Source organism: Cherax quadricarinatus, unplaced genomic scaffold, assembly GCF_038502225.1.
Source record: "Cherax quadricarinatus isolate ZL_2023a unplaced genomic scaffold, ASM3850222v1 Contig140, whole genome shotgun sequence".
Classification (NCBI taxonomy): domain Eukaryota; kingdom Metazoa; phylum Arthropoda; class Malacostraca; order Decapoda; family Parastacidae; genus Cherax; species Cherax quadricarinatus.
In genome coordinates, this window is record NW_027195166.1 from 263,347 (window position 1) to 282,858 (window position 19,512).

The window sequence follows — 19,512 nt, forward strand, 5'->3', positions numbered from 1 at the left end:
TGTGGGGTCGGGTGAGGCTGGTTGTAGTTGTGCATAGTCAGCAGCGCGGCCCGCTACTGGTATCACATGACTCATGCCACCATCACTATCACCACCACCGCCTGCTGCCTCACTTGCATCATTGATACCCATCGTAACAATATCGTCATCTTCACTATCAGGACGTGGTGTAGGGCCACGGGATGTTCTCCGAGATGTACTCCTTTCTCTTGGAAGAGCATATGGCACACTACCAGACCACATGCGACGTCGTATATACTGCCGCTTCACTGGGGAATATTCACCCTCACTGTCACAACTAGAACTGCTTTCAGTAACCTTGAAATCACTATCACTATCACTTGCACTGCTCACATCTGAGTCTTGTACACGGGTAAATAGTTTCCTCTTTCGTCCTGGTACAGGTGAACATGAATGAGCCGGCCCAGCACCAGAGGTAGAAGGTTGTGGGTCATCTGGGTTTTCATCACTAATTATGTTATCCTGGGCACTTTTTTCGGTCACACCCGCTTCAAAACCAGGGAATTCACTTTCACTGACACTTTCATCACTGTTTGAGCTATCACTTGGGAAAAAAAGACCTCCAATCCGCCGAGGAGTGAGGAACTTCTTACCTCGAGGCATGGTGAAAATGGACTATTAAGATGGCGTTCTCACAATGCACCGCTGAGTCCCAGATTTTTTTCACACGGTGCACACCCGCCACTGAGACCCATTCTCTCTCATGTAGGCCTACCAGCCCTCTCCCGCTTGATTTGAAGCCACTAGAATTTATGCATATAGATACGTCAAACACGGTATCTCCCATGACGTATATATACGACCGCGACAGTCAAGGGGTTAAAAAGTAATGTAATAGCATGCAAAAGGACATGGGCCGCTCGCTTGTACAATAATGGTGGGACATGAGACAGATTCCCTGAGTTATTTTTAAGTGACTATATGATCACGATGACTTCCATGGGCTCAGTTGGTACAAGATAGAAGGAATTTGGGAAATTCCCATCTAGGTAGTCCCTGGCACAGGCATTGGCACGTGGGATTTTACTGGCGAGATTAGATCCTATGTTTGAGAAGAAGTCGTTTATCTTGTTAGCTGTATTAGTGGGATGCAGTGGTGTTTCATGAGGTTTAGTTAGAACAATATTCTTGTTTTTTTTCAGTTTGTGGGTCTCCAGAATCTGGGAAAGTGTTTTCCAGGTCTTTTTTATATCTCCTCTTGTGTCAGTGAATCTGCTGGAGTAGTACAGTTGTTTGGCTTTCTTTATTAATTTGGTGAGAACTGTTGAATATTGTTTAAGAATATCTTTGTGTATTAAGCCCTGTCTATATTGCTTTTCATATTGGTGTTTCTTATCATTGGATTTCAGAATGCTGCTGGTTAGCCATGGGCAACCAAGCCGTTTATTCGTGATCTGTTTCGTTTTTATAGGACAATGTTTGTTGTATAGCCTAAGTATTTTGTTAAGAAAAATGTCTGTCCAATCGTAAATACCATTGGCATTGGAGAATTCTGTAGGCCAGTCAACAGTCTCTAGGTCTGCTGTGAAATTCCTTATTGAGGCCTCGTCATAGAGTCTAAATGAAACTTTGTTGTATTCGAGTGGTGGCTTACTAATGTTTGTTAAGAGGAAGGTTGGGTAGTGGTCTGTAGTGCTGTCTGTGATTATCCCTGATTTATGGGGGGCTAGTATATTGGTCCATATGTGGTCTATTATGGTTGCACTTGTCTCAGTCAGCCTGGTTGGTTTAGTTATTGTTGGTATGAGAAGTGTGTTGCTCATATTGTTGATGAAATCAGTTACAGTCTGATCATCTGGTAGGCCAAGGTTGATATTGAAGTCTCCAGCTAAGAGAAGGTGGTGCTTGTTCATGTGTCTGTTTGTTATTAGTGACTTTAGATTCTCACTGAAGTTTGGGATGTTTGTGTGGGGTATTCGGTATATGGCACTGATTGTTATAGGCGTCTTGAGGTTTTTTACAGTAAAATTAGCAAAAATGTATTCCCCATATTCATCACTAAAGCAATTAGTGCTAATACAAGAAAGTTGGTTAGAGTAATAGATTGCAGTACCACCCCCAACTTGGTATGGCCTGCAGTTGTGGATTACTGTGTATCCTGGTGGTGGGTAGATATCAATTGTGTCCTGCTTAAGCCAGGTCTCAGTAAGAATAATGCAGGAGAAGGGTGTCTTTAGTGACTCAAGGAGTGCCAGGAGGTCATCATAGTGTTTGCTTAAGGACCTGATGTTGTAGTTAAGAACTGATAGACTTTGAGCAGTGTTCAGGATAGTGCTGACTTGTGATGCTGTGTAATAAAGGCAGTTACTTTCCAATAAGTTTTGATTGTGTGTTAGATTATGGAGGTTTAGATCAGGGTCAATGTGATCATTCATCTTTTAGGTGTAAATAGTGGTTGTTTATATCCTGTATTATGTGGTGAGTTCTAATACTGATTTCTGTAGCGGTGGGAAGTTTGGATAAGTATACCGCTAAAGCATTTTGGTCATATAGAGTACAGTGGACCCCCGCATAACGATTACCTCCGAATGCGACCAATTATGTAAGTGTATTTATGTAAGTGCGTTTGTACGTGTATGTTTGGGGGTCTGAAATGGACTAATCTACTTCACAATATTTCTTATGGGAACAAATTCGGTCAGTACTGGCACCTGAACATACTTCTGGAGTGAAAAAATATCGTTAACCGGGGGTCCACTGTATAATCACTAATAAACATAATGAGATTGATATTGTCTATGTGTTGTGCTAGAATGAGCTAAAGTACAACTACGTATAAACTAATACTATAAAAAAAAAAAATTACAAGTGGCACTAGACTCACTCTTGTAATTGCACTAAGTTCTAATATAATGTATTTAGTGTTGTCTATGTTGATTAGAATAGCTAAAGTCAACTGGTATAGATAGTTTAGGTTTGTCTAAGTATTGAGCTAGAATGAGCTAAAGTACAACTAGGTATAAACTTATAATATAAAAATACAAATTAAAATGGTACTTGCAATTGCACTAGGGTCTGGTATAGGTTGTTAACAAGATCAAGAGTATAACTAGATTTAAATTGACAAAATAAAATTCACAAATTAAAGTACCAAAAGAATAATAAGTAAAAAATAACAATGGCAATGTCTTGGTTATAATATGATAGTAAGATGGTAGACAGGTACACAGGTACAAAGGATAATATGAAGGTTGGAGTTGAATATACACCTACCATCCGACTTACGACCAAGCTTGGTTCCGACCAACCGGTTGTAAGTCGAAATGGACGTAAGTCGAACCTTTGAAAATTGCTGACATATTGGGTAGGGCATAATGTCAAAACTTTCCTATATAAACTACCTACATAATACTGTAATGTAATGTACAATCATTATTTCATTTTTTTTTACCATAATTTACTTCTATTGTTGATTTTTAATTATTTATGTACTGTATATAATGTATACATGGTAGTGATATATATTGTGAATTTTACATCGCATACAGTATCATATGTTACTATTATCTTTATGTATTGTCAACACAGTGGAGTGGGAGAATACCACTGGTAGTGTCATCCTGCCAGAATGTTGTGTAACCTATACTCTAAGTAAAGAGAAACAACTCTGGAACATGTGTAATACGTATCCGGCTGGCTGGCTGGGTGGCCGGGTCTGTGATTGGCCGGGTGGCTGGCTGGATGGGTGGGTGGCCGGCTGGGTGGGTGGCTGGATGGGTGGGTGGCTGGATGGGTGGGTGGCTGGGTGGGTGGCTGGATGGGTGGCTGGCTGGATGGGTGGGTGGGTGGCTGGCTGGATGATGGGTGGGTGGCTGGATGGGTGAGTGGGTAGTTGGCTGACTGGCTGACCGAATGTGGCTGTCTCTTTGTATCTCTCTCTCTGTATCTCTCTCTCTGTATCTCTCTCTGTATCTCTCTCTCTCTCTCTCTCTCTCTCTCTCTCTCTCTCTCTCTCTCTCTCTCTCTAGCTCTCTGTCTGTCTGTCTGTCTGTCTCTCTCTCTCTCTCTCTCTCTCTCTCTCTCTCTCTCTCTCTCTCTCTCTCTGTCTGTCTGTCTGTCTGTCTGTCTGTCTCTCTCTCTCTCTCTCTCTCTCTCTCTCTCTCTCTCTCTCTCTCTCTCTCTCTCTCTCTCTTTCTCTCTCTCTCTCTCTCTCTTTCTCTCTCTCTCTCTCTCTCTCTCTCTTTCTCTCTCTCTCTTTCTCTCTCTCTCTCTCTCTCTCTCTCTCTCTCTCTCTCTCTATACTCTCTCTCTCTCTCTCTCTCTCTCTCTCTCTCTCTTTCTCTCTTTCTCTCTCTTTCTCTCTCTCTCTCTCTCTCTCTCTCTCTCTCTCTCTCTCTCTCTCTCTCTCTCTCTCTCTCTCTCTCTCTCTCTCTCTCTCTCTCTCTCTCTCTCTCTCTCTCTCTCTCTCTCTCTCTCTCTCTCTCTCTCTCTCTCTCTCTCTCTCTCTCTCTCTCTCTCTCTCTTTCTCTCTCTCTCACTGGTACACGTAAGTCAAGTTATCATACAAATTATAAATTACCTAGGATAACCCAAAAAATCCAGACAAAGTGCTATACAGTGGATCTGTGCTCCGGTGCCCTAAATTAATAATAATATTAATAATCATTATTATTACAATAATACATATGTACTAATTTTTTTTTTTTTTCAACAAGTCGGTCGTCTCCCACTGAGGCAGGGTGACCCAAAAAAGAAAGAAAATCCCCAAAAAGAAAATACTTTCATCATCATTCAACACTTTCACCACACTCACACATTATCACTGCTTTTGCAGAGGTGCTCAGAATACAACAGTTTAGAAGCATATACGTATAAAGATGCACAACATATCCCTCCAAACTGCCAATATCCCAAACCCCTCCTTTAAAGTGCAGGCATTGTACTTCCCATTTCCAGGACTCAAGTCCGACTATATGAAAATAACCGGTTTCCCTGAATCCCTTCACTAAATATTATCCTGCTCACACTCCAACAGATCGTCAGGTCCCAAGTATCATTCGTCTCCATTCACTCCTATCTAACACGCTCATGCACGCTTGCTGGAAGTCCAAGCCCCTCACCCACAAAAGCTCCTTTACCCCCTCTTTCCAACCCTTTCGAGGACAACCCCTACCCTTCTTTCCTTCCCCTATAGATTTATATGCTTTCCATGTCATTCTACTTTGATCCATTCTCTCTAAATGACCAAACCACCTCAACAACTCCTCTTCTGCCCTCTGACTAATGCTTTTATTAACTCCACACCTTCTCCTAATATCCACACTCCGAATTTTCTGCATAATATTTACACCACACATTGCCCTTAGACAGGACATCTCCACTGCCTCCAACCGCTGCTGCATTTACCACCCAAGCTTCACATCCATATAAGAGTGTTGGTATTACTATACTTTCATACATTCCCTTCTTTGCCTCCATAGATAACGTTTTTTGACTCCACATATACCTCAACGCACCACTCACCTTTTTTCCCTCATCAATTCTATGATTAACCTCATCCTTCATAAATCCATCCGCCGACACGTCAACTCCCAAGTATCTGAAAACATTCACTTCTTCCATACTCCTCCTCCCCAATTTGATATCCAATTTTTCTTTATCTAAATCATTTGATACCCTCATCACCTTACTCTTTTCTATGTTCACTTTCAACTTTCTACCTTTACACACATTCTCAAACTCATCCACTAACCTTTGCAATTTTTCTTTAGAATCTCCCATAAGCACAGTATCATCAGCAAAAAGTAACTGTGTCAATTCCCATTTTGAATTTGATTCCCTATAATTTAATCCCACCCCTCTCCCGAACACCCTAGCATTTACTTCTTTTACAACCCCATCTATAAATATATTAAACAACCATGGTGACATTACACATCCCTGTCTAAGACCTACTTTTACCAGGAAGTATTCTCCCTCTCTTCTACACACCCTAACCTTAGCCTCACTATCCTCATAAAAGCTCTTTACAGCATTTAGTAACTTACCACCTATTCCATATACTTGCAACATCTGCCACATTGCTCCTCTGTCCTCTCTATCATATGCCTTTTCTAAATCCATAAATGCAATAAAAACTTCCCTACCTTTATCCAAATACTGTTCACATATATGCTTCAATGTAAACACTTGATCTACTAATATTAATATTATTATTATTAAGCTATAATATAATAATCGTGTCTACTCATTACTTACCTTAAAATATCTGTAGTTTTAATGTAGAGTGAGAGGTGAGTAAACAAGATTAAATGAATAAATGAGAGAGAGAATGAGAATGTAGAATGTTCACAAGTTATGCAAATAAACGTTATTGTTGTTGTTACCAGCCCGGACACGAATAATTCCTGTTCACTGTCAAGCCGACCAGAAAAACATCTCATATTTGTTAATTTATATGTTATGTAGCATGTTTATTATATAATTTTGAAAAAAAATCATCAATGGATTAAGCAAAATGTCTATATTAACGTTTTATACACATTTAATGCGCCTCGGTGATTATTATTGTTATTATCATTATTAATATGACGTCTTCAAGACCAAGTACACTCTTAACCCTTTGGGGGTTTCGGCCGTACTAGTACGTCTTACGCGCAGGGGTTTTTGACGTACTAGTACGCATAAATTCTAGTGCCGTCAAATCTCTCGGGAAAAGGCTGGTAGGCCTCCTTATGAAAGAATGGGTCTATGTGGTCAGTGTGCACGGTATAAAAAAAATCCTGCAGCACACAGTGCATAATGAGAAAAAAAAAACTTTGACCGTTTTTTTGGCATAAAACAGCAACTTTGCACTCTATTTTCGTATGGTATTTATTGTTGTATTCTAGTTTTCTTGGTCTCATTTTATAGAATGGAAGGCATATCACAGAAATTGAGATGATTTTGACTGGTTTTACAATGAAAAGTACCTTGAAATTGAGCTCAAAGTAGCGGAAATGTTCGATTTTTACCAAAGTTCAAAAGTAAACAAATCATGCCAAGCGTCCAATACACGTCAACTGGTGAGTCTAACATTCTTTTGCAAGTGCGCCAATATGATTTATACCATTTTTTACACTAATGCAGTAATCTGCATAACAGTAAATCTTCTATTTTTTGTGAGAATAAAAATTCAAAGTGGAAAGCAAAAGAATGTAAGAGGGGCCTTGAGACGTGACTAATGAACAGAGGAAATGTCATTTTATTGCCAGGAATGTATTTCTTGTTTGTTCTGGACCCTATTCGGAAATTGCCATTTTTTTAAATTTGTGTGAAATTGGCAAAATTGCTAAATTCTGACCACTGTATTGGATAGTTGAAAATGGTAAATGGGTGGTTTCTTGCACTCATTCGATAGAAAAAATGTAGTTCTAGCGAAATATTCATGTTTTTTGTCGACTAGTACAGTGGAATTGGCCGAAAATGGGGCTCAAATTGGGCAAAATCGCCGATGATTAAACATCGCCGAGACCGCTAACTTCGCGAGAGCATAATTCCGTAAGTTTTCCATCAAATCTCATAATTTTGGTGCCATTATGATCGGGAAAAGATTCTCTATCTTTTCATAAGAAAAAGTAATTTTTTTTTTTTTTAAATTTGGCCGACCCTGAGAACGAGTTTCTGAGAGGGCCTGTCGACCCTCAAAGGGTAATGAGTGGCTCTGAGACAGACAAGCAGACAAAGACAGACATACAGGTAGACAGACAGAAAGACAGACACACAGGTAGACAGAAAGACAGACACACAGGTAGACACAGACACAGGTAGACATAAAGACAGACACAGGTAGACAGAAAGACACACAGGTAGACAGAAAGACAGACACAGGTAGACAGAAAGACAAACAGACAGATAAACAGACACACAGAGATACAGACAGATATACTGACAGACAGATACAGACAGGTTTATGTGCAACAGTGAAGACAAATAGAGAGTTCGAGAGTAAGAGCCTTTCTTGCCACAATCTCCAGTGCAAGATTCAGACTTCATCTTAGGGGCCATGGTGAAATTTACTGTCCAGTTAGTACAGTTAATACAGTATGATGCTGCTGATAGGACAGGGTTACTCAAACTGATGCTGCCTGCATGACATATTGCCGCCGCGAGTATTGTCAAATATTGTACAGCGGTGTGCATCAGCTGGCCCAGCCCAGCTGCCAGATGCACGGTCGTAAGTCGAGTGGACATATGTCGAGTAGGTCGTAAGTCAGATGGTAGGTGTACAAACTTGAAAATTTGGCAACAAAATGTTATGAAAAGTATAAAATAATGATTAATGTACAAAAGTAAAATTGACTGGTAGTAAATATGGTGTTTAATAAAATTTTGTAAGTAATAATGATTACAAAAAAAGATTAATTTGCAAAAAAAAAAAGTGAAAAAGTAATGTTTATTTTAAGTATTAAATTTTAAGAACAGTTATTTGGATTCAATATTGCACTGGTAGTTATACTAGAGGTTATTTGGCAGTACAAGGTATTTAAGAGTACTCTTTATTTCAGCATGATACAGTATTTGTACAAAGGTGAATTACATTTAGGGGTGCATGCCAAAAGCCCCTTATTTATTTATTTATTTATTTATTTATTTATTTAAAATTTGAGCACACATACAGAGGTACAAAAAATACAGATAAGAGCAGCATGCCAAAGCCACTTATACTATGCATAGCATTACGGGCTGGCTTAAAATTAACTTAAGATTAACTAAGCAATGATGAAATCAGTGATAAAACTTTAATGTAAACAGATTACTATAAAGCACAAGTGAGTATTACAAAGACAGGTCATATGGTTGTATGCATTGTTGTACATTCAGTAGAATGGAGTATTCTGTTAGGTAGTGTATTTAAAAAATAATAAAGTTAGATTGGGTTTTAGGTTTAACATTTATGTGATATAATTGTGAGAAACATTTAAGATATACAATTTATAAGGTTCAGTTATTCAGTATTTATTTGGTTTTGGGTGAGTAAGTGATCTTTGAGAAGAGACTTGAATTTATAAACAGGTAGTGTTTCTTTTATATTTACAGGTAATGAATTCCAGATTTTAGGGCCTTTTATGTGCATTGAGTTTTTGCATAGTGTGAGATGGACACGAGGAACATCAAAGAGTGATCTGTGCCTTGTGTTATGGTCATGTGTTCTGTTGAGGTTGGCAAGGAGATGTTTGAGGGGAGGGTTAATATCAGAGTTAAGTGTTCTATGTATGTAATAGGTGCAGTAATAAGTATGGATGTTTTGTATGGTGAGTAGGTTTAGTGTATTGAATATTGGTGGAGTGTGCTGCCTATAGTGAGAATTTGTTATCATTCTAACTGCAGCCTTTTGTTGGGTAATTAGTGGTCTGAGATGGTTACTTGTTGTTGAGCCCCATGCACAAATTCCATAGATGAGATAGGGGTAAATAAGAGAGTGATATAGGGCCAGGAGGGCTGACTGTGGAACATAGTACCGTATCTTCGATAGTATGCCTACAGTCTTGGAAATTTTCTTAGAAATTTGTTGTATATGTGTATGAAATTTGAGTCTATTATCAAGGTGGATTCCTAAGAATTTTCCCTCTGTTAGCTTTGTGATAGGTGATCCGTTTATCATTATGTTAAGAGGGACATCTGTAGCTCTGTTACCAAACTGAATGAAGTAGGTTTTGTCAATGTTTAGTGTAAGTTTGTTAGTCCTCATCCAGGTAGATATTTTCTGTAATTCGGTATTTACAGTATTGGCTAGCGTGACTGGGCTCGGGTGGGAGAAGACGTACGTAGTGTCATCTGCAAATAGTGTGGGTTTGAGTAATTGCGAAGCATTTGGTAGGTCATTTATGTATAGGAGAAAGAGAAGAGGGCCAAGGACACTTCCCTGTGGGACACCAACTGTAATTGGTTGTGCAGAAGAGTTTGCCCCATTTGCATACACATATTGGCTTCTGTTGCTGAGGTATGACTTGAGGTAGTTGAGGGAGTGCCCTCTTATACCATAGTGTGACAATTTTACGTGGAGTAAGTCATGGTTAACTGTATCAAAAGCTTTACGTAAGTCAATGAAGATCCCCAGTGGGACTTCTTTTTTCTCTATTGCAGTGTATATATGTTCTAGCATGTGTATAATAGCATCATTAGTATTTTTATTTGGCCTGAATCCAAATTGGCAGGGGTTGAGTATGTTTTGGGAGATAAGGTAGGAGTAGATTCGTTTATGAATTAATTTTTCGAAGATTTTTGAGAGAGGGTGTAAGTTGGATATTGGCCTATAGTTATTCAACTCTGTTTGGTCTCCTCCTTTGTGGATCGGGGTGACCCTTGCTATTTTGAGTACTGTAGGGAAGGTGGAGGATTCAATGGATTTGTTAAAGAGTGTTGCAATGATTGGTGATAGCACTTGTGACACTTTTTTGTATATAAAGGGTGGTTAGGTATTTAAATCTCCTGCCTTGTTTTTTAGTGTGTTGATAATAAGGGAGACTTCATATGGGTTAGTCGGAGCTAGGAACAGTGTGTTCGGGTAGTTGCCGGTGAGGTAGTCATTTGGTGGGGTATCTGAGCTTGGGATTTTATTGGCAAGGTTTTGTCCTATAGTGGAGAAGAAGCCATTGAGTCTATTTGCTGTTTCTGTTGGTGGGAGTTGGGGTTCATCTGATTTTGCTAATTTTATTTCGCTATTTCGTGATAACTTTTTTGTTCCTAGAATTTCTGATAGGGTTTTCCAGGTCTTTTTTATATCACCTCGTAAGTTGGATAATCTGTTCTCATAATACAATTTTTTTGCCCTTCTTATCAGGCTGGTTAGGATTGACGAGTAACGTTTTGTTTGGTCTCTGGTTATGTGACCCATTCTGTACTGTTTTTCATATTGGTGTTTTGTATTTATGGATTTGAGAATGCTGGGTGTTAACCAGGGACTGTTCAGTCTCTTAGCTGTCATCTGTTTAGTTTTTTTAGGGCAGTGCTTGTTATAGAGGTATTGGGTCTTTTTTAGAAAATTATTAATACATTCGTCAATATCTGTATAGATTTCTAGCTCAGTGTGCCAGTCAATGTTTGCTACTGCTGTTGTGAAGTTATTAATGGCTGCCTCATTGTGAAGTCTGAAGGTGACTTTAGTAGTGTCTTGGGGTAATTTACCAAGAGTTGTTATGAGAAAAGTAGGGTAGTGGTCTGTGGTATTATCTGTAATTATGCCTGATTTTAAAGGGGATATGGTGTTGGTCCAGATGTGGTCAAGTAGGGAAACACTAGTCTCTGTAACTCTTGTAGGTTTTGTTACTGTTGGTAGCAACATACAGTTACTCATTGTGTTTGTGAATTCAGTAACGTGTGGGTCCTGGTCTTGCAGGAGATTTATATTGAAGTCACCTGAGAGTAGTAAGTGATCTTTGTTCAAGCGTGCATCAGTTATCATACTTCCTAGGTTTTGACTAAATTGTCTAATGTTTGACTGTGGAACTCTGTAGATGTTTATCAATGTGAGAGGTTTTTGTAGGTATTTGGATTTGAATTTGGCTATGGTAATTAGAGAAGTAATGGTAATTAAATGATGTCAAAAATGTTAAGAGTAAATTGTACTGATAGTAAAAATGGTAATTAATTATTAATTTTGGTAAGTAATATCAATTAATAGTATTTAAAAAAATATGAGGTAGTAATATGGACAGAGAAAGTATCAATTCAGCTAATATTTAAGCAAACAATAGTAAATAAGAAAATTACGTAAGGTGACTTATGCTTACTAGTAAAATCACATAATGAGGTAGTTGATTATTTAATTACTAAGAGATTATACTATGAAATTTGAATAATAATGAGCAAAACATACACTACACTATGTAGGCTTTTAGGTTGGACATTGTTTAGTTATTCTCTGTAAGATTAGTATCCCTGAGAAATCATGATAGATCATTCTCGTTCGTGATTGTGTACAGTTGACCTACATTTGTTTTCCTAACAAGAATTTTCCCATCCCGTGTGAAGCATTGGTGTATTGTGTCATTATTCTCCCGCTTAAGTTTTCTGACTCTATACAGGAGGTTCTGACGTTTTTTGGTAAGACACTCGTTTATGTATACCTCTTTCTTTACTTTAATAGATGCAATAATTAAGTCTTTTTTCCTGTCATGTGAGTGGAATCTAAGCATAACACTTCTACCATGGGATCCTAGTAACCTGGCTTCTTTTATTTCTGACTCTGGTACTGTAACTTTTGTTTGGTCTTTTATGATCTGGATAGTAATTTCTTTACTGTTTGTTTGGTTCATATCACTGGGAAAAAGTGGACTGTTAACTATTACTGTGTCCGATAGTTTATCTTGCTCAGTTTTATCATCTTGGAGAGCAAAGTAGTCACTGAACTGGTTATCTAAGTTGTTCTTCCATTCTTTTACTGCTTCTTCAACCTTTGTATTAAGAGATATTATTTGTTCTGTACAGCTATCTATGACTGTTTGGATGGTTTTGCCACAGTTAGTTATTCCTGGTGTTGATAACTTTTGTTCAAGACTGAGGATTTTGTTCTCAAATTGTGTCATCCTGGCGTCTTGTTTTGTTAGCGTCTCTCGAAGATTCATATTTTCAATAACTAAGGTGGAGATGCATGACTTTAGGGTATCTGGATTGTTGGTCATACCTGACACTACTTGGTAGGTTGAATCTGGGGAAGAGAGGGGTGGATGGGCTGGGGGCAGCCAAGTGAAACAAAGCTGAAGGGGGTAGGTGAGTTTCGGTGGGGAGAAATAAATGGGATTAAGTCAGGAGTATCTGAGAGAGTTAGAGCTAAAGAAGGGGTAGCAATAATGTTGAAGGATCAGTTATGGAAGGAGAAGAGGGAATATAAATGTGTAATGTGGATTAAAATGAGGATTGGATGTGAAACGTGGGTCATAATAAGTGTGTATGCACCAGGAGAAGAGAGGAGTGTAGAGGAGAGAGAGAGATTTTGGGAGATGTTAAGTGAATGTATAGGAACCTTTGAACCAAGTGAGATTGTAATTGTGGTAGGGGACCTAAATACTAAAGTAGGAGAAACGTTTAGAGAGGGTGTGCTAGGTAAGTTTGGGGTGCCAGGTGTAAATGATAATGGGAACCCTTTGATTGAACTTTGTATAGAAAGGGGTTTAGTTAATAGGTAATACATATTTTAAGAAAAAGAGAATAAATATATATACAAGATATGATGTAGGGCGTAATGGCAGTAGTTTGTTGGACTACATATTGGTAGATAAAAGACTGTTGAGTAGGCTTCAGGATGTACATGTCTATAGAGGGGCTACAGATATATCAGATCACTTTTTAGTTGTAGCTACAGTGAGAGTAAAAGGTAGGTGGGATACAAGGAAAATAGAAGCAGCAAGTGAGAAGTTAACATTTATAAACTAAAAGAGGAGACATTTAGGGTAAGATATAAACAACTATTGGAGGATAGATGGGCTAGTGAGAGTATAGGCAATGGGGTCGAAGATGTATGGGGTAGCTTTGAGAATGTAGTGTTAGAGTGTTCAGCAGAAGTTTGTGGTTATGGGAAAGTGGGCATGGGAGGGAAGAAGAGTGATTGGTGGAATGATGTAAAGAGAGTAGTAAGGGAGAAAAAGTTAGCATATGAAGGGTTTTTACAAAGTAGAAGTGATGCAAGGAGGGAAGAGTATATGGAGAGAAAAAGAGAGGTTAAGAGAGTGGTGAAGCAGTTTAACCCCTTGACTGTCGCAACCCCCAATCCTGAGGTGTCTCCTGATCAGAGATTTAGATTTTGCCACCGAAGTGGCTAGTTTATTGTGCACCCCATATCCATCCTGTGGATGGTAGCGGAAGATCATATGGATACACAAAAGGCCCAGGAACTAGGCCCCAAAGGGTTAACATGAATACATATGGATTTATATCTACATATCTATAGTTATCTATAGTTTCTTATCACAAATGACACTATCATACACATGCTAGAACTAATATATACCGCACTTGAAAAGAAAGAAGTCCCGCTGGGCATTTTCATTGATATACGTGAAACTTTCGATACAGTCGACCATGAACTACTGTACTCCAAATTAATGCACTATGGTATCAGAGGCCACTCCCTCAACTACCTAAAGTCATACCTTAGTAACAGAACTCAATATGTGTTTGCAAATGATGCAAACTCCTCCACCCAACCAATCACAGTAGGAGTCCCACAAGGAAGCCTCCTTGGACCACTCCTCTTTCTCATCTACATCAATAATCTACCAAATGCATCACAGCTACTCAAACCCATATTATTTGCAGATGACACTACATAAATATTTTCCCACCTAAACGCAGTCATGCTAGCAAACACAGTCAGCGCTGAATTACAGAAAATATCTGCCTGGACGATGACTAACAAAGTTACCCTGAAAACTGATAAAACCTACTTCATTCAGTTTGGAAACAAAGCTGCAAATGATCCAATTAACATTACGCTAAATGGATCATCAGTCACAAGGCTCACAGAGGGAAAATTCCTAGGTATCCACCTTGACAGTAGCCTTAAGTTCCAGACACACATACAACAAATCACCAAGAAAATCTCCAAGACTGTAGGCATACTATCAAAGATAAGGTACTACGTTCCACAATCAGCTCTCCTGGCACTGTACCATTCACTCATATACCCTTATCTTACATATGGAATTTGTGCATGGGGATCAACAACATCCAATCACCTAAAACCCCTAATAACCCAGCAAAAGGCAGCAGTAAGAATGATAACAAATTTCCACTCCCGCCAGCATACTCCACCAATTTTCAAGTCTGAATCTGCTTACCATTAAGAACATGCATACTTATTCATGTGCCTACTACATACACAGAACAATACACGCAAATATAAACCCCCCACTCAAACTTTTCCTCACCAACCTAAACAGGACACATGACCACAACACAAGACACAGATCTCTTTTTGATATACCTCGTGTCCATATCACACTGTGTAAAAACTCTATACACATAAAGGGCCCCAAAATATGGAATTCATTACCAGAAGATATTAAAGTAACCCAGTCTGAAAATCAATTTAAGACTCTTCTCAAAAGCCACTTAATCACCCTAGACTAAATGCTAAATACTCAGTACACACTTACCTATGTACTCCCACATCATAACTGAAACAATCACATTGAACCTTTTATCCATTGTTGACAGGAATATAATTGAATCATTGTTTTTCACAAAAGCATTTTAGAATATAAATATGTATATCTTTGTATTATTTATTTTATTTATTTATTTATTTATTTAATAATTTGAACATACATACAGAGGTACAAAGAAATACAGGTAGAGCAGCATGCCAAAGCCACTTGTATGCATAGCATTACAGGCAGGCTTAAAATTAACTTAAGATTAACTAAGCATTGATGTAATCAGTGATAAAACATTATTGTAATCAGATAACAATAAAACACAAATGAGTATTACAAAGACAGGTCATACGGTTGCTTGCATTGCTGTACATTCAGTAGAATGGAGTATTCTGTTAGGTAGTGTATTTAAAAAATAACAAAGTTAGATTGGGTCTTAGGTTTAACATTTATGTGATATAATTGTGAGAAACATTTAAGATATACAATTTATAAGGTTCAGTTATTCAGTATTTATTTGGTTTTGGGTGAGTAAGTGATCTTTGAGAAGACTTGAATTTATAAACAGGTAGTGTTTCTTTTATATTTACTATTATACAAATTTTGATTTGTAATTAATATTCTACTGTACAACTATTAAATAATTACTTTCCTACTGTACAACTATGATATACTACTCCTTAGTATTAAGTAGAAAGTAAGCCAATAATGTTAAGTTGGCCCATAATGCCTAGGCATAATAGAGGCTCTCTTTGCATTGCAACCCACTATTGTATATACACAATCTCAATGTACTGTTTGCAAAGACATTAAACAAAATAAATAAATAAATAAATCTGTTACAAGCAAATTTAGGAAATTTGCTTAGTATATCTGGTATCTTATTTTTATTAATAAGATATTTTGACATGTCACATAGGTTATTATACTGTCTGTCTCTGTATTCCTCAATAAGTGGACAATTAAGCACATAGTGTTCAAGACAGTGACCATATGCCTGATCGCATAATTTACATTTAGTTTGATCATCATCTGTGTGTCTCCCAAACTTCCAGAAGTACTTGTAACCCAGCCTAAGCCTGGACACTACAACATCAGTCAGTCTGTTCATATTGCATGTTGCTCCATAAACATACTTATCTACGTTCATGTTATCATAGTGGGTTATAGATCTACTCAGGCTTTTAATTGCATTCCTATAACAATCATTTTCATTATTTACTTCTCTCCTAATATTGTTCCTAATGCTAGACACAGTTATACCAAAGTTATATTCTACATTCTCCTTTTGGGTACTCTTCTTGGCTAACATTTCAACTTTATCATGAAGGAGTAATCCAATGTGTGATGGGATCCATAGCAACTGTACATTAATTCCTTTGTCCCTGATTTTTGAGTATCTATACCTGGCTTCTCCAATGAGCATGTCATTGGAGTCATTATATGAGTCAAGAGCCTTCAATGATGACATAGAATCAGTACTGATGATAGAGTCAAGCTCAGTGTATTAGGTTAGCTTTATCGCCATTAGGATTGCAAACAATTCAGTTTGCAGTGTAGACACCCAGTCTCCTGGTGTTGCAAAATTTCAAAAAAAATATATATATATATATATATATTTTCTTATGAAATGATAGAGAATCTTTTCCAGATTGTAATGACACCAAAAAAAAATAAATTTGATGGAATTACGCTCTTGCGAAGTTAGCAAACTTGGCGATATTTACAAATCGGTGATTTCGCCCAATTTGAGCCCTATTTTCGGCTAATTCCATTGTTCCAGTTGACGAAACTCATGGCTATTTCTTTAGAACTCCATTTTTTCTATCGATTGAGTACAAGAAACTGCCCATTTACCGATTTCAACTACCCAATAACGTGGTCAGAAATTTGCAATTTGGCCAATTTCACGAAAATTAAAAAATATGTCAATTTCAAAATAAGGTCCAGAATGAGCAATGCAGACACTCCTGGTTCTAAAATAACGTGTTCTTTGTTCATCAGTCACATCTCCAGGCCCCTCTGATATTACTCTTGCTTTCTATTTTGAATTTTTATTCAGACAAAAAACAGAAGATTTACTGTTATGCAGACTACTGCAGTACTGTAATAATTGTACAAATAATGTCAGCCCATTCGTGACTGCATATTAGAATGGCTAATTGACATCATTTGTTTACTTTTGAACATTGGCAAAAATCGAACATTTCTCCTACTTTGAGCTCCATTTCCAGGTTCTTATAGTAAAACCAATCAAAATCACCTCTATTTCTATAATATGTTTTCCATTCTATCAAATGAGACCAAGAAAACGAGAATACAACCATAAATACTATACAAAAATAGACCACAAAATTAGCATTTTAATTAAAAAAACGGTCGGAGTTTTTTTTTCTCATTATGCACTCCGTGCTCCAGGATTTTTTTTATATGGTGCACACTGACCACACAGACCCATCCTCTCACATGTGAGCCTGCCAGCTTTCTCCTGCTTGATTTGAAGCCACTAGAATTTATGAGTATATATACGTCAAAGACGGTACCTCGTAAGACGTATATATACGACTGAAACAGTCAAAGGGTTAAAAAGAGAGCAAATGAGAGAGTGGGTTAGATGTTATCAACAAATTTGGTTGAAAATAACAAAGTTTTGAAGTGAGATTAACAAGTTGAGGAAACCTAGGGAACAAATGGATTTGTCAGTTAAAAACAAGAGAGGTGAGTTATTAAAGGGAGAGTTAGAGGTATTGGGAAGATGGAGGGAATATTTTGAGAAATTGTTAAATGTTGATGAAGATAGGGAAGCTGTGATTTTATGTATAGGGCAAGGAGGAATACATCTTGTAAGAGTGAGGAAGAGCCAGTTGTGAGTGTGGGGGAAGTTTGTGAGGCAGTGGGTAGAATGAAAAGGGGTAAGGCATCTCTACCATATTGTATTACTACTACTACTACAACTTATGTCACTACTACTACTCCTGCCACTAGTATTGCACCTCACTCTGAGCCTATATATACCCTCTGTGTCCATGTACTGTTTGTAACGGCTTGACAAAGCTCCTGGAGAGCGAAACGTTGCCACAGCAAAATGTCACATTAGTTGCACTTGTGTCCTTTTACTTTACATATTGTCGGTAATTCTACCAACATTATTACATTCCTGGTGGGGTAGAAACAGTTTGACATGTTTGCTTGCACCTGTTGTCCTGTTCACCTAGCAGCAAATAGGTATCTAGGTGTTAGGTGACTGGTGTGGGTCGCATCCTGGGGGACAAGATTGAGGGCTCCAGTGGAAATAAGACGGACAGTCATCTATGACACACTGCCCTTCTTGGGTTATCCTGGGTAGCTAACCATCCGGGGTTAAAAATTTGAACGAAATCTTATCTTACCTTCTTGCTGATGGGCTCTCCTTTAACCCAAACTCTCTCGTTGATTTTTGACAGCAACTGATATACTGCACAAGCTTTCATGATGATGCCGCTAGCACTTATCACAGCCCTTTCTACCTCAATCTCTTGCTACCCTCTACCCCAGCACTATCCCTGGCCCTGCTGCACTCCATGTCCTAATAATAGTTCCTCTCTTTCTCTTGCTACCCAGTACCCCTGCACCCTTTCCTGCCCTGCTGTGCTGTATGACCCTTGTAGGTTTAAGGCTTCATTGTTTATTATAATGTTATTGCCCTATTAATCTTAAGTTAGTCTTACGTATGCCTGAAATACTCTGCATATAAAGGGGCTTTTGGTATGTACACCCAATTCTTATGTTCCTTTGAATTAAAGTTATTATTATTATGAAAACAGCAGTGTGATAGGAGAGATTGGACCTCAGGACAATGCCAGCCCTCCATATCTCAGGCATTCCAGAAGAGTAGTCAAACCTCCAGATAGGTTGGGTTTATAAATAGTTTTTGAATGATGAGCTAATCTTTGTATTTTAATGATACCACCTGTGGTGATGATATAATGTAATTTAGAAAAGGAGGAATGTAAGGCATTGGGAGCAGTGAGAGAATTAAATACTCTATGTTTTGATCATCTGATCATCTATTGAGGCGTTTACAGCTGTGAATTGTTGTTGTTGTTGTTGTTATCCTGGGCATTGGTGCAAATACACACAACTCACTACTGTCTCACATTATCTCCTACAACCATAACATGAAGCAAGGGTGGCAACAGTGGAGATGTATACCTGGAGATACCTGGAGAAGGCTTCGGGGGTCAATGCCCCCCAAGCCCAGTCTGTGACCAGGCCTCACGGCAATGTGCAGTGTGAATATTATGTAGGGAATTCATAGTTTGGGGATTAAAAGGAAGTGCAGGGTTACTGATAATATTATCCAAAGGGCTGAGGAAGGGTTGTTGAGGTGGTTTGAACATTTAGAGAGGATGAAACAAAATAGGATGACTTGGAGAGC

The 19,512-nt window shown here is 38.2% G+C and overlaps 1 protein-coding gene across 1 annotated transcript in view; it reads left to right on the plus strand.

The window, feature by feature from the left end:
- The window catches only part of LOC128685665 (endoribonuclease Dicer-like), a 179,226-nt gene that overhangs the window by 159,108 nt on the left and 606 nt on the right, over positions 1–19,512 (plus strand). The gene's annotated exons all lie outside the window — the stretch shown is intronic.